Source organism: Erpetoichthys calabaricus, chromosome 4 (genome assembly GCF_900747795.2).
Source record: "Erpetoichthys calabaricus chromosome 4, fErpCal1.3, whole genome shotgun sequence".
Taxonomy (NCBI): Eukaryota; Metazoa; Chordata; class Cladistia; order Polypteriformes; family Polypteridae; genus Erpetoichthys; species Erpetoichthys calabaricus.
Window position 1 is genome coordinate 332,250,456 of NC_041397.2, and position 15,426 is coordinate 332,265,881.

Sequence of the window (15,426 nt, forward strand, 5' to 3'; positions counted from 1 at the left end):
GGGTTAGACATGAAATGAAGATTTCTTTTTCTTTAAAAAGACTGTTTATGCAATCCACTAGTATCACCGCAACAAAGTTTTGTAAACCATGATGCCCTATGACGTGTATTTCATTAATAATAATATGTAAAGTTATTTTTAAAGAGTTTTTCCAGGGATGAAAAGTGCATCAACAGTTCATTTTTACATATATACACACTTATTTTGACTAACTGCATGAAAGCCTGGTACAACAGCTGCACCAAACTTGCCAAAAAAGCCCTGTAGTGGATCATAAAAACATCACAAGACGTTCAATGGAACTGAACTGCCATCACTTGATCATCGATACAAGATTCCCTGTGTAAGAAGAGCTGAACACATCATCAAGGAGAACACTCATCTTGGACAGAACTTGTTTGAGCTTCTCCCATCTGGCAGGCATTTCAGATATATAAATGCAAAGAATTATTATTATTATTATTATCAATCTGTATGCTACAAATAGACAAAAAAAAAAATTTTTCCAAACTGCTATAAACTTACTGAACTCGTATATCTCCTCAATCTGAAATCGTTTTCATTGATCATGTACAATTAACGTAAGTAGTGTAAGTAATCTATACTGCTGTGCATATAGGCAATAATAATCCATCCTGGTTACTTTTAACATTTTATATGGCATCTTGCCAATATTTTGAACATATTTTGTATGATTACTCAGTTTTTAGTTCATACTTTATTTATTGTATTGTTGTATATCTGAACTATTTCACATTGGAATTTAAATGCAATGTGAAGTTGACACGAGTAATTTCGTTGCGTTACTCAATGACAATAAAGTACTTAAATTCATCTATTTTTAAAACTGTCATTTATTTTTTATATGTAGACTATAATAACATATGCAATGGTTAAATACTTCTTTGTACAATGGGAACTGAAAAATGAAGTGCTATGTAAACTAAACGAAGTGATCTCAGTGATAAAGAATTAACGTTTATAACGAGGAGTACGACAAGCTTAATTCAGCCCTGAAAACAGAACATACAATGAATATTTAATAATATTATCGTTATGGTCAACTACTACGGCATTTAAACGAAAATACTGTACTGCCCGTTGTGTATCGACATGCGCAGTTGAGACCGATCCGTGCCGTAAAGCGAAATGTTTAGTACAGTGATCCCTCGCTATATCGCGCTTCGCCTTTCGCGGCTTCACTCCATCGCGGATTTTATATGTAAGCATATTTAAATATATATCGCGGATTTTTCGCTGCTTCGTGGGTTTCTGCGGACAATAGGTCTTTTAATTTCTGGTACATGCTTCCTCAGTTGGTTTGCCCAGTTGATTTCATACAAGGGACGCTATTGGCAGATGGCTGAGAAGCTATCCAGCTTACTTTTCTCTCTCTCTCTCTCTCTCTCTCTCTTGCGCTGACGTAGGGGGGTGTGAGCAGGGGGGCTGTGTGCAGCTGCTTCCTGAAGGACATGCTGCACGGAGCTTCGCATACTTAAAAGCTCAAAGGGCACGTATTGATTTTTTTTATCTGTCTCTCTCTCTCTCTCTCTTCCTGCTCCTGACAGAGGGGGTGTGAGCTGCCGCCTTCAACAGCTTTGTACCGGCGGTGCTTCGCATACTTAAAAGCCAAAAAGCCGTATTGATTTTTTTTTTTGACTGCTTGCTTTGCACTCCTTTGAAAAGGAAGATATGTTTGCATTCTTTTAATTGTGAGACAGAACTGTCATCTCTGTCTTGTCATGGAGCACAGTTTAAACTTTTGAAAAAGAGACAAATGTTTGTTTGCAGTGTTTGAATAACGTTCCTGTCTCTCTACAACCTCCTGTGTTTCTGCGCAAATCTGTGACCCAAGCATGACATTCTAAAAATAACCATATAAACATATGGTTTCTACTTCGCGGATTTTCCTATTTCGCGGGTGGCTCTGGAACGCAACCCCCGCGATGGAGGAGGGATTACTGTATATATTTTTTTATTATTATTAAGCGCATGCGGAGTGTGTTATTGCATACGTATTGAACGAAAACGTCATCGCTCACTTTACGGTGCTGCCCAATCTGTTTAACGCCCGCGTGAACACTTTACGGCATGCTAGGCTTTCAATACGCCTGCGCGCGCAAATCGTGTAGGCACGCAGATTGGGTAGCGACAGGGTCTCACGTTTAATAAAACCCGTAAACGACAATATGCACGACAAACACTCACGGCAAAGTCCAGAGGACAAACCAAAGTAGCAGCAACTGATCAACTGATGAAGAATGAAGAGTGGAAAATCCTGAGTACAATCCAATATGAAGAATATTAAATTTTATCCTACCACCTCTATCAGTGAAGTTGCCACCAATCCGTTCACTCACACGAAACAGGCAGGCACGAGACAGACTATATATCCAACCAGAAACAGTAATTCAAGACAAACTGAAGGTAATGCAACAGGTGAAACGGTTACAATGATCCAGTGATTTGCCTGCTTCCTCCATTTGAAGAGCCCGCCTTCTTCCCAGCAGTCCTCACGTCCACACAGCACCAAGCACACCGGAGTAAAATGGGCGTGAATGTCATTTTCGACTTCAGCCAATCATATTTTAAATTTGGGAACGTCAGGCACAGATCAGCCAATCGCAAATTTAAACGTTGCAGTCAATCACCTTTTTATTTAACAAATCGCCATTCGGTGTTATTTGTTATTCATGCTCCACTTTAGCCAATTGCCTTATGGATACGTAAAAAGAAAGGTGGGAGTAATTTCTAAAGGTGGACGGTCAAGATAAAGTGACTGCAAGAGACGGAGTGTATACAGTATTCGTAAAATACATCTGTGACGATAGTCTACAAGTGCCACTATCTTACACTATAGTACTCTGTCGAGTGCATTATTAAGACTGCAGTGTATTTTTACCATCGTCATTTATGATTAGTGGCTCTGAAAAAATAATGATAATAAAAGTTTGGATATGAGATATTTATTGTTACTAAACAAGGTCTGAAGAACATTTAAATAAACATAACAATACAAATTTGTGTCCGCCTAATTTTAATGGATTGACGTGGAGTTAAGTGTGGTCTCTACTTGATTGAGTCAGTCAGATTATAACAAATGTTTGACTGTTGTTGTTTACTCGAATGTCCAAATGAAATAGTCGCCTACATTTAACAAGTCAACTTAAAGACGGGCTATAAACGTATTACAATTTTAAACGTTGAAAAAACTGTCAGAGTTAAATCTTTACTTCTATAATCCACAACCCTAATATGTGTTTTATTACTTTCATTACTATTTATCCACGTTTATTTATTTAAGTATTCCTAATATTCCATTGTCCCCCCCTGTCTGCCTGCAGGTCAGCCTCTGTATATAGTTCATATCTCATTGAGCCTCCATTTGACTCCATCAGGTCCTACTGGTGTGCTGAACACGTCAGCCTGTCTTTAGGGTCTCTGAGACTGGAGGAGGTCAGGAGTCCAACTGTACAGCAGGCACTGATGGGCATCAGCATCACGACTGGTGACAAGACAGAGATGGCAGAGAGTTCAGCTGGACATCATCCTGTATGACTACCCAAGCAAACAGCATATTAAGAGCACACCGAGTCTGTCTACTCCAGTATGGCCCTGACATAACACCCTGCACAGCTGTAAACGACTCCATTTTACTGGTCATTTAGCACACACTACACTGAGTCTGTCTGAATTATTTAATGGTTAAGATTAATCTGAAAAGCTGGAAATTTATTTTAATAGTAATAATAATAATTCATTAAATTTTGGCAATGATATTTCTGGTAAGGCATTTTTTTCTTGTTTGTCATAGGTTTAAACTGAAAAAAAATATATATTGCTCAAAAAAAGTAAAGGAACCCTTTTTAATGAGAGTATATTATCAAGTCAATGGAACTTCTGGGCTGTTGATCTGGTCAGTGAAGCAGCAGAGGGGCTTGTTCATCAGTTTCAGCTGCTTTGGTGCACTAGAGGGGCAACACTGAGACAATCCCCCAAAACAGGAATGAATGGTTTAACAGATGGAGGGAAGCCACTGACATTTTTCAATCCTCATCTGTTTTGTCATTCGTTTTGCATTTGGCTGCGGTCAGTGTCAATACTGGTGGCATGAGGCCATAACTGGACCCTACAGAGCTGGCACAGGTAGTCCAACTTCTCCAGGATGGCACATCATGACCACATGCCATTGTCAGAAGGGTTGCTGTGTCTCCCAGCACAGTCTCAAGGGCATGGAGGAGATTCCGGGAGACAGGCAGTTCTTCTAGGAAAGCTGGACAGGGCCCCTCATAGAAGGTCCTTAACCCATCAGCAGGACCCACCGGTATCTGCTCCTTTGGGCAAGGAGGACCAGGATGAGCACTGCCAGAGTCTACAAAATGACCTCCAGCAGGTAGGCCACTGGTGTGAATGTCTCTGACCAAATAATCAGATACAGACTTCATGACGGTGGCCTGAGGGCCAAATGTCCTCTAGTGGGCACCGTGTAGCTCAATTGGCATTTTCCATAGAGTACCAGAATTGTCAGGTCCACCACTGGCGCCCTGTGCTTTTCAGAGATGAGAAAAGGTTCACCCTGAGCACATGTGACAGACATGAAAGGGTCTGGAGAACGTTATGCTGCTTGTGACATCGTTCAGCATGACTGGTTTGGTGGTGGGTCAGTGATGGTATATCTGGGGGAGCATGTCCATGGAGGAACGCACACCCCTGTACAAGCTAGACAATGGCACCTTGACTGCTGTTACATATCGGGATAAAATCCTTGGACCCATTGCCAGACCCTACGCTGGTTCCTCCTGGTGCACGACAATGTCCGTCCAGGAGCACAGTGATGTCCTGGTCCATATCTGGAGGAGATCCCCCAGGACACCATCCGTTGTCTCATTAGGATGTTGTCAGGGGGGGGGGGGGGGTGCTGGAATGGCAGCATACAAACTACTGAGTACAATTTGGAGTTGCTGCAATGAAATTTTGGCAAAATGGAGTTGTCTGTCTGTATGCTGCATCATTTTTTCCTCTTTGATTTTCAGGGTGTCTTTGAATTCAGCCCTCTCTCTGTCGGTTGATCATTTTCATTTCCATCCTTTCGTTCCTAACACATCACCATATCAGTTCAAAGCAGCAGAGATAGCCAAGCAGAATTTTTTACCATTGAGATCTGATGTGTTTTCAAAGTGTTCCTTTAATTTTGTTTGAGCAGTTCATTATATATAATAATATACTGTAACAGTAGGGGGCGCTAATGCTCCCTTGAACCCTCAGGTACCACTCCAAACACCGGGGAAAATTCCAATTATAATTTATTTTATAATAATAATGTGCACAAAGCACCCTCCACTCCACACTACTCATATAATCAATACTCAATACAATAATAAATCAATAACCAATCCTCCTCTCCCAGACGCGTTGCCACCCTTCCACCCAGCTCAGCTCACTGTCTGGGATTTCCCACAGTCCTTTATAGTCCTCAACCCGGAAGTGCTTCTGAGCCCTCAGTCCATGTGATTATCCAGCACTTCCAGGTCAGGTACAAACTTCTCTTTTTCTTCAGCCCGGAAGTATATCATTTCTTCCGTTCCCATGAGTTGGAAATACTTCCGGGCTATACGGAAAATATAAATCCCTGGGCCTCCCTGCAGCGACTCCTGGTGGCCCTGACGTTATCCAGCAGGGCTGTGTACTAAAACTCCATAGTCCATGATGCCCTGCTGGAATTCGGGGCATCTCCACATTGCAAGGAGGGCTCCATCTAGCGGCCTGGGGGTATTGGCCAGGATGAATGGCCGGCCATATCCCACAATACACACACACACACAAACATACACTGACACACACTTAATGTCAAGACCTTAGAATTACGAGGTTCTAATTGTGAGTTATGGTTTTAGAATACTGAGCTTCAAAGGTTTTGACTCTCCATTTATCAGGAGCATTCAGTTCTTTTCCTTTAATTGTGTTCCTGTATACAAGCTGCATTTTCAGTTAAAGACAATGCAAGTTTAATTGAAAATGTGACTCCTAAATAAAGATAAGTAAGACCCTTATTGTTGTAGATTATGTTTGTAAGTGAACAGTAAAGTCTTGATCACGACGCTCAGTTTCCAAGCTGTGGGATTACCGGCGAGTCCAGCAAAGAGCCATTTGTAGACGGTGTTGATACGAGAGGAGGCTCTGCTCACATCAATCAGTTCTAGTTGTGTTAATACACGAGGTGATTGGTCAGCACAAATTAAAACAAAGTGTTATTAATAATTATTCAGGATAAATTGTACAACCATTTCAAGAAATATTTACAATTAACAATAATGATGGGTCAGTTGAACTGAAAGAAAAATTCATCTTCTTTGTGCATTCTAACAAACAGACTGATCGGGGAATATACTAAAACATGCGCACTTCTATATATTCTATATAAATAACAAGGGGGCTCCGCCCCCTGCTCGCTTCGCTCGCCTTCCCCCGGCATTTGAACCTGTGCCCGCTGGTGAGCCGTAGTTTCAGACACATGTTGTAGGAGCTTGCGTTGTTTTGAACCCGTGCTTGCCCTGCTTCTGCGGTTTGAGACGCGCGTTGTAGGCGTATATCCGTCAGTTGAGCTCGTTCGGTTTGAACCCGTGACTGTTTTGTCTCCGCAGTTTCAGACGGTGGACAGGAAGTAAAGAACGCATTGTATGGTAAATCACAAAGATTTATTGGAATATCTCTTTATATCCAACATTTGTAGTAAAGATGGTTTGTTGTCCTTGAATGATTTTTCCTTGGCACTGGAGTATTTATAACTGTAACTTTAATGTCAGATGAATGCTGAACTCATGAGAAGGCTACATAAAGTTGTCCATGTCCAAATACGCGCTCAGAGAGTTATATGCCAACTTTGTCCATGGTCTGTGCTTGGGATTTGTTGATTGTCATGGCAAATGCAGGTTTACTGGGAAACTGGCGTCGCCCAAGTGTAAATGGCAATTCAAGGGAAGAACTTGTAAGGTGAATTCTAGGAATTAAAACAGTATTGTCAGTATGTGATCCTGTAAGTATTTTTGCTTCAATAACATTGTTTGTCATGGTGTTGATGACTAAACGTGTACCGTTGCATAAACCCTGTTTAGTATTAACGTTTTTTAATAGGATGACAATTGTTCCGATTTTAAGGTTAAGATTGTGTTGTGGCAATCCGGCTAGGTTAATAGTGTTCAGATATTGTAAAGGGAAATTAAGATGTTCAATGTCGTCTTCAGAATCAATTTTGTCAGTACTTAGAAAGAGGCGGCTTTATCCAGGAAGTAATGCAATGACTTGGTTATTTATGTGATCAACATCAATATTCTTTTGACATAATATAGCCCGTTGCGTTAACAGTGGTATCTGGTCTATTGTTTTGGAGGTGTAAGTGCAACTCCATTAGTTCTTCCTTGTTTAGCGTTAGTAATATGGATAATGGATTGCACTTACTGTTAATACGTAGCGTTTTCTGTGGTTCAATTGTTAAAAATGTATGACTGTAATGTGATGATTAAGTTATGCTGTATAGTCTTCACGTGTGAGGATGACGAACCTTTAATACTGAGTGTTCATTGTGGAAAGCATACCCCCAGACACAGACAGACAGACACCAGAATGTCCAAAGCACACTTCTTTATTTTCCTACAGCACCACAATGCCTTTCTTCACCAACCCTTTCTTCTTCTCTTTCTCTTTCCTTCTCTTCTCACCTTCAACCTTCTCTCTCTTTCTCTCTTCTTCTCTTTCTCTTTCACCTTCGACCTCCTCTCGCCCTCCTCACAAGCTTCGTCTTCTTCCTCCCAACTCTGGCTCTCTTAGTGGAGGGAGGTGGCCCCTTTTATTACGACCCGGATGAGCCCCAGGTGCTCCCCCTGACATCCCTTCCTGTTGTGGCGGAAGTGTCAGGAGAGCACCTGGAAGTACACCGGGTGCCCTTGGGATTACTTCCGGCAGCACTTCCTGGTGTGGCGGAAGTGCTGCCATCCAGGACTCCCTAACTGTCCGGGCGCCCCCAGGCGGTGGCCACGTCTTCTCACAGCGGTGAGTGTCCTGCCTCCATTCCTGTGGCCCCCAATTAGGCCCGGGCGGCTGCCCTCTCGTGGCCGAGGAGAAGTATCGTCCAACTCGGGGACTGTCCAGGCGTCCCGGCCGGGCAGTGTCCCCGCTCATCCGTGACATCGTTTATTTTTATTACCCATCAGGTGTTGTGCCTGTGTCTTGTGTGGCTGCACTGTTAATATTGTATCACTGTAATATGATTCTAATATGTTGTGGAGTCCGTATTTGTTGGGTTTCTGTACTATATCGTGTTTTTGCTTGCGGTTTATTAGAGGTGCATGGATCATGCATGTGTAGTGTGTTTGCGTACTATCTGGCACTTTCCGTACTCCAATTGATTTGTGACCCTTTCTCGACTTCGTATTCTGTCCTGTTTTACACTGGGGTTGGGCGCTGACTCCTGTTGTTTGTGTGGTTATGTCGCTCGTAGTCTCCATGGACTCCGTAGTCTGTGGGGGGGTTTGTGTGGCACACCAAGCAGCACATTATTCCTAACTGTACTCAGCAGTAGTGAAACGCACAATATGGCGGTGACGCCTGTGCCCTCACTACGCATTAGTGCCACTCACAATATGGAGGCAACGCCTGCGCCTGCGCCATGCTGTGTAGGCGCCTTTGCCTTTCGTACTTCCCGCGCCTTCCGACACGCGATGTAGGCGCCTGCACCTTCTGGGTCTGCCTCCGCTGTGTGGTGTGGACGTTTAACTGTCGTTGTTTCCGCCTTTATATTCTGTCCCTCGCTGTGCATGTGTTTCGTGCCTAGGTTTTTTTGAAGCTGTTGCCTTCCAGTTTTCATCATCTGTAACCTGCTCTCCATGTGTTTGGCCCCGTTCTTTAACCTCTTTATGACGTTTTACTTTGTTTCCTACTCTGTCTTTTATTTCTGACCTCGCTTTAGCCTGCTTGTGGCATGTCAGACAGTTCGTAGTCTCTCCCGTTTTGCTCTGCTTTGTGTGGCGCCTGCACACTATGTCTCCTGCGTCCATGGGCAGGTCCCTGCGTCCATATCCGGTTTACCATTCTTGTTTAGTAATATGGATATGGAATGAGGATAGACATGTTTGTTAGTAATGTTCAAAAAAAGTAATAAAACTGTACAATGCAGTTATAAAAGTTAAAGAAAAAATGCAGATGGCATGAATTGGCTAAAACAGATACACAGACAATTTCAAATATACAGAACTTAATCAACACAGTGTCCTTTATTATTTACATCAATAGTTAAATCAAATCTACACAACTATATTATGTAGTCAGTTTAACACTCAGAAATAAACAAAGGCCAAAGACCAGTAAAGCCAGTGAGGCGTTTATCAGAGGAGGCGCTGAGATGGAATCCCAAGTTGAGACGCCTCAGTGATGCTGTCTGTCTGTCTGTCTGTCTGTCTGTCTGTCTGTCTGTCTGTCCTCAAACTCCAACAGTTGACGCTCAAGTTTATCAAACTCTTCGCTCACCTTAAAAAAAAAAAAAAAAAAAAGATTTATTTTCACCAGTACTAAAAGTGTATTAATGCGTATATTAAATTTCACTTTAAACAAATATTTACATTTATATGTATTTAGTTTATATTCCTGTCTAAATTCACTACAAGTAAAATGGTATTCTGTTTAACAGAAGAATGGTGCTGAAAATAAAAAGAAAGGAGCGTCTGCTGGTCCATCAATGAACAGACCTTCTACCTCTGCTAGAGAAATCCTCTCAAGTGTTCCTCGAGCTTCAATAAGAGCCGATCACAAACACAGAAACAGAGAGGACGTCACTCATAGAGACACTTTCTGTACTCATCAGAGACTCACTAAAGCCAAATCAGCACATCCACAATGATGTGAACTCGGGCTGTCGATCTTTTCAAAGGTACCTACAGCTCTTGACAGCACTTCATCAGGTAGTTGTGGAAGACATCTGTCAGCTCCTCATCTCCTACTGTATAGAGGTCATTACCCGGTGACCTTTAGGGTCTTCATCTTTTTTAAACCATTTGGATGAGACCTTTTCAGATACAACAGCCTGTTGGGCAAGACAATACAAGAGTTTGGTGCTCTAAAGTCATCATAGCTCTCTGCTACTACATAGATTACAGTAACAAAGTTGTACTTGTTATCAGAACTAAGTTACCAGCAAGTGATCATCTGCTCCATGGCCCTTTATGATGAACTCCAACAGTTTTTATGTTGAGTCCTCCTGGAGGCCCTGCTGATCTCTGCAGCCTCATAAACCTGAGCCCCTTGTTCTCGAGTCCGCTGCCCCTCTGCAGTCACACAGTCACGGTGGAGACACACAGATAAACACATCAGACTGTCACATGAAGGATTTGTCTTGTGCTGACTGTCTGGTTTGGGTCTGAACACTCCTGTTTTCTCAGAGAAGTGACACTTTGGAATAAAGTTCAAAGTGTGAGAATTACTCTGTGGTTCACTACAAAAACTCTCATTCATGGTTATCTCAATAGTTTTTTAGAATACATCAGTTATTTCACAGTATTATAAATACTCCAATCTGGACACTACCTAAAGTAATATGCAAGTCACAGACACGTCATCCTAAGATATAAAGGATAAATACAGTGCTCTCCATTATTACTGGCACCCCGTGTAAAAATTAGTAAGAAGGGTTACAAATAAATTCCCTGTTTGCTGAAGAAATGTCACTTTGCACTGAAAAAATTAGAAACATCTGACTTTTAATTGAAACAATTTTATTCAAAGAAAAACAAAGCCCTCGTCAAGAAATAAATATTTTTAAAATTAACATTTTTATAAGGGGTGTCATTAATAGTGGAGGGCACGTTAAATGAATGGCACAATTAAAGGTATGCCACACATGAAGAATATATATATATATATATATATATACAGTATATTATCAGCATCTTTAAAAGACTGAGAGCAGTAAAATCAAAGGGTCCGTCCTGGTCAGATAAAGAGCAGACTGAGAGAGGAGAAGAGATAAAGTACTGAAATCCTACACAATCTAAACACAAATGTAAAGTTACATAAAACTTACAGTTCATATTCACATACCATCAACATGTCTACTCCACAGTCTACTGAACCAGCAGGGATGTCCTAGGAAAAGACGGAAAGAAATAAAGACACACGTGAAAGTCAAACACGACAAGTGAATTACAAGTTTAAGAAATGGGTGACGTTTACAATTTACTTTATTTTTAATTAACATCCAATTTCCAGAAAATATTCTTGTAGCAAGCTGGCTGAATGGAAAAAAATTATAAATGTCACTTGTAAATAAATTGAAAGGCTCTGTGCACATCGTGACTGTCAGTCTGACTCACCTATAATTTAGTGGCGCACTGACCATTGCAGGAAAGTCTTTAACAATTTAGAAATAGCAGGCATCATCTGCACAAAACTACCATGAAATTCTATTAAAATTGACGGTACAAAAATATCGCAGATTACTTGGTATTACAATTTAGACACATTACTCGAACATAAGGAACTAAACTGAAAAGGTAACATGGTGCACCACTGCAGTCAATCTGAACTTTATCAAAAGCTCACTTCACGACAGAATAACAGATCAAGAGTTTCCGAGATGATTGTAAAAGTTTTTTTTCGTCTTCCACGCACAGTCGAGGAGTTCTCGTGAAACTCGCCTTGTGGAATTTAAAGAGTTGCCGGTACCTCTGAGTGCGGGTCCACTTCAAGCACTGAATATAAATCAATTACTACAGCGAAAATGATTATTAATACAAAACGTAAAGGTTCACAGTACAAACATAACCATGCAAACAAAGTTATTAAAAATACGAAAAAAACTGCAACTTTCAAACGTTTTCATTTCGAAGCACACTTACTTCCATCGTCAAAAATACGAGCAATTAGTTTGGTCGCTTCTTCTTCTTCTTTTGTGTAATGGAGTTTCATCACCGCAGCTTCTTTTTTAAGTTTCTTTTCGTTTAATGAAGTTTCGTCGCTTGGATCAAACGGCAGGTTATTTAAGAGATAACTCTATAAGGCGGAACCTCAAAGCGGTAAGCATCACGAACTGTGAAACGTTTGGTTAAAGTTACACTTGATAGACAACTTCAAACCTTGGTAATTGGACAGGTGAGTTTTTGATTGTCATAGAGTAACAATAATCTCATTCGTTGAAATTCTGAATTAGCCAATACTATCCACTTGCACTTACAGTTATCCCGCCTTCAGATCCGCCCATAATGTCTCCGGTCTGCTGTCCTGCGGCTCGACTCACTAAGGAGTTGCTTTTTGTATTCTGTGCAAACCCGAGTTCAAGTCGGATTAAAGAGTCGCCTGAATTAAAAAGGTAAAGAATGATGTATTTATAATTCGACAAAATAACTTTGAGAGATACTGTGCAAGGATCGCATAAGAGATCTGTTCGGGAATCTTCCCCACTTAGAATCGCCGTCAAAATGCGATGACTAATTTGCGGAAGGCAGCTCACATATTTACAATATTTCGTCTTGTATTCATTGCCATTTGACGTCCATGAATCCCACCATTGAACAGGGTGATAACAAACTCACTGTGGCAGATCAGGTTGAATTCGCTGTGCTGCACCCAAACATTCAAAGGTGTCAATCCGGAGCAGATCGGTCACCGGCACACCGCAGACACACAGACAGACACACACGGGACACTCCGAGGTGAGCATTGTAAGTATTAAGCGATCCACATTCTGTAGTGGAAATCTACTGTACTGTACAGTATATGTATAAAGTGTGAATAAAAGTACGTGCTGCCCAACTGATTACAAGTGACATTCAAACAGAAAGAGCAGCCAGTGTGGACGCCTTTGTGGTGAAAAGAGAACTCGGTGATTTTTACGCAGGTCGGCATTAAAGATCCTCTTGTGTGCGGCAGCGGCAGTTGAGATGAACACATCTGGACCTGCTGGCATAAAAGCGTCTGACTTTACCAACAGCAGTAAGTCGTCTTACTCACAGCACAGCATATAAGAAAACAAGGCCTTAAATAAAAATGACAGTTCTCCTGTCTGTATCATTCCTAACCAATCTTCCAGTTACAGAAGCACAATCCCAGTCACTAACACATTCATCGTGTCGCTCATTAACAATCAAACTGAGAAGAGATTCCACCCGATTCATTTAATATTTCATAATTTAAACCCGAAATCATCACCCATAACAACAACTGAAATCGTCACTCAAATGATGTGCTTAGTTATACACGTGAAACGAGATGCCCATTTACATTTGATCTCTTTACTTGGGGTGTGTGCCCCCTGGCCGCCTATGGCGACCCAACCCCCCTTGGATCGCTCGCCTCGCTCGCTATCGGTCCACGGTGGACTTGTCCGTTAAATGGGGGGGCTCTTTTTGCAACCTTTCATACACGGAAGAAGCAAACCCGTGGTCTCCTTATTACACTCCGCTGTGCTGCACCGCCGACACCCCTCAACTGAACACTGCTACTCTTGGCGGAGTGATGTACATATATAACGGTTTTGTTTTTATGGATGCACGTTAAATGACTTGTAGTGACACGAGAGTATTCGATGTTGTATTTTCCTAATGAAGACGAAAAAATTATATATTTATACATGACGTACGGTTCTGAAGAAAAATGAGGGTTGCATGGAAACGTTGCACGATTTAGCTGAAATTTTTTATACATAAAGGGTAGTTAAATTAATGATAGGCGGCAAAGAAGGGATATTTATGAGAAGAGAGTATTACAGTGGTAGAGCATTCTACCAGTCGGCACCTGTACGATGTATAATTTATATGTTTCTTGTCACTAAGTATTATGAGTCAAGTCAAGTCAAGTCAAGTCAACTTTATTTATAAAGCACTTTACATACAACAGCCGCTGACCAAAGTGCTGAACATAGGCTAAAATAAATTTTAAACAAAAACAAAATAATAAAAAACAAAATAATAAATAAGTAAAATAAAATACAATAAATGAAACTAATTAAAACATAGTAAACACAACTAAACAGAGTTAAAACAGAGTAAAATCAACTGCTCACACAGGATCAAACGCCAATCATTTAAAATGTATCGACCATCCACAAACATTCCTTTCGCCTTACAATTCTGTCGAGCTTTTGAACTCTGCTGATGTCACATGTACATCAAACGGAGCTCAATGAATAAGGATTCGAAGAGCCGAGCAGTCGATAATATCCACTTGACTGCGCATGTGTCAGTGACGTCATAGCCTTAGCGAGCCTCAGAATCACGTGACGGGCGCATTTCAAACAGGCCTTTAAGCGGCGTCGCTTCGAAAACACCACACGGTGTCAGTAGCGACCAGCCCACCACCACCACCACCAGCTCGTATACATGTGTGTCAGATCGTCTGCGGCGGCGTTTAAATGACAAGACAACTCGGGAAAGAGGTGAGTCACAGGTGTTGTGGTGAGGCGGAAGTTAACGCCCAAGTTTTACTTACCAGTAGACGAACAGAAATCCCACTTTGTGAATGTGAGGCTGCGGGTCTGTGTGAACAAGGGCTGTGTGGCTGCCGTGAAAGGACCCAGGGCTGGGGAGTGGTTGTGGTTTGGGTACTGTTAGGTTTGAGATAAGCGATTCAGAGGACAACCTTTATCACTCATCTATCTATCTATCTATCGATCTATTTATTATATAGTGCCTTTCATATCTATCTATCTATCTATCTATCTATCTATCTATCTATCTATCTATCTATCTATCTATCTATCTATCTATCGTACTGTGACATCCGATCAATGAATTGCTTGCCCCCCGGTGAAGTTTTGGGCGCCGGGATACGTCAATATTCGATAGCACAGGGGCTGTAGTAGCCGTGAACCTTCCCGAAGGTGTTCCGGTGGTGTGCTTGTCAATTAAGATTCGGCGCCTCGTTAAATGACTTTAGGAGTTTAGGGACATTTCTGCATATGTGAGCGTCATCTCTGATCAGCCCGTCGCCCACTCGACACTCTGGCGCCTCTTTCTACCGTACCGTGTCCTTTACGGTCCACCTTATCAAGACCTGCGTTATAAAAGAAACGAAATTACATTTCAAACTCATAAAATACCATTCTGCAAATTCAAATACCCTCATTCATGTGTCTTTGAATGTGTATATATATTGGTGATCCTGGTCTGGATTAAATGGGTTACAAAATGACACCAGTTACTGTAACGCTATGCGGTGTGTGGTAGCGCTGACTCGATGGATTCCAGCTGATTTAATGCTCTTTTAGCAGCTTGTTATCCTTAAATACACTGGTGAGTCGAATTGACCTGGTCAGTCAGTGAAAGGTGCCATTGCCGGACTGAGATTAAAATTCAGGCCAGGAGTCATGATGATGTCATTTTGTAAGAATTAAACGGGTGGAAATGGTGAGCTTCATTCGGCTGAATGGCCTGTTCTTGTCCAGAT

The 15,426-nt window shown here is 41.5% G+C and overlaps 1 protein-coding gene and 1 long non-coding RNA gene across 34 annotated transcripts in view; both read left to right on the forward strand.

Annotated features, from left to right (window-relative positions):
- LOC114641392 (C-type lectin domain family 5 member A-like) overlaps nt 1-15,426 on the forward strand; it is a 1,576,682-nt gene that overhangs the window by 876,942 nt on the left and 684,314 nt on the right. The window lies entirely within an intron of this gene.
- Nucleotides 14,277-15,426, forward strand: part of LOC127527402 (uncharacterized) — a 36,648-nt gene continuing 35,498 nt past the window's right edge. Inside the window, exon 1 of the long non-coding RNA XR_007934722.1 lies at nt 14,277-14,416. This is a non-coding gene — a long non-coding RNA (uncharacterized LOC127527402). The remainder of the gene's footprint in view (nt 14,417-15,426) is intronic.